Source organism: Aquarana catesbeiana, linkage group LG08 (genome assembly GCF_042186555.1).
Source record: "Aquarana catesbeiana isolate 2022-GZ linkage group LG08, ASM4218655v1, whole genome shotgun sequence".
Classification (NCBI taxonomy): domain Eukaryota; kingdom Metazoa; phylum Chordata; class Amphibia; order Anura; family Ranidae; genus Aquarana; species Aquarana catesbeiana.
Genome location: NC_133331.1, coordinates 194,360,447 through 194,361,207, shown reverse-complemented (window position 1 = coordinate 194,361,207; position 761 = coordinate 194,360,447). Strand labels below are relative to the sequence as shown.

At 43.4% G+C, this 761-nt stretch overlaps 1 non-coding gene across 1 annotated transcript; it reads left to right on the top strand.

Moving 5' to 3' along the window:
- Window positions 1-689: 689 nt before the first annotated feature.
- On the top strand, window positions 690-761 carry TRNAD-AUC (transfer RNA aspartic acid (anticodon AUC)). Its single transcript has one exon. It is a non-coding gene; the product is annotated as a tRNA-Asp (tRNA).

The following is a 761-nucleotide window of genomic DNA, read 5'->3' as shown; positions in this document are numbered from 1 at the left end:
TCAGAGCACTTCTTAGCATTGCAGCCAGAAAGGGCATGCAAGTGAAATACCTAGACATGGAGACATTAAGGAAGATCTCTAGATAGAGCGACCACCAGGGTTTGAGAAAGGGGACAACCTTGTGTGTAAACATCAGAAGAGCATCTACGGTCTTATACAATCTGCAAGGATGTGGAATGCGAAAGTGAACAAAGTACTTACTAAAGAGGGATTCTCAAGATGTAAAGCAGACCCCCGTCTCTACTCCAGGAATCAAGAAGACAGATGGATATACATCCTTTTCTATGTTGATGACATTTATAACCTGTTTTGAACAAGAAGGGGACAATCAGATAGTTCACAAGCTGAAAGAAAATTTTGAAATCAAAGAACTTGGGGACATTAGCTACAATCTGGGTATCCAAATAGAGAGAGAAAAAGATGGAAGTTCTCAGAAAATCTGCGAAATCTTGCAACAATTCCATATGCAATATGCAAAGGAAGTGAAATGTCTATGGAACCAGGCTATCGAAAGAGCACTGAAGGAGAAAACTTGTTACCCAACAATGATACGTATCACAGAGGAATTGGTAAGCTGCTATATGTTGCCACTGTGACAAGACCAGACATATTTGCAGCACTGGGATCCAGCGTCATCCTCACCTCCCCATTCCCAGGTTTTTTCCTCCCACACTTCAAAAACTTTCCTCGCGTTGGTGGTGCAGTGGTGAGCATAGCTGCTTATCCAGCAGCTGACCCGGGTTCGATTCCCGGCCAACGCA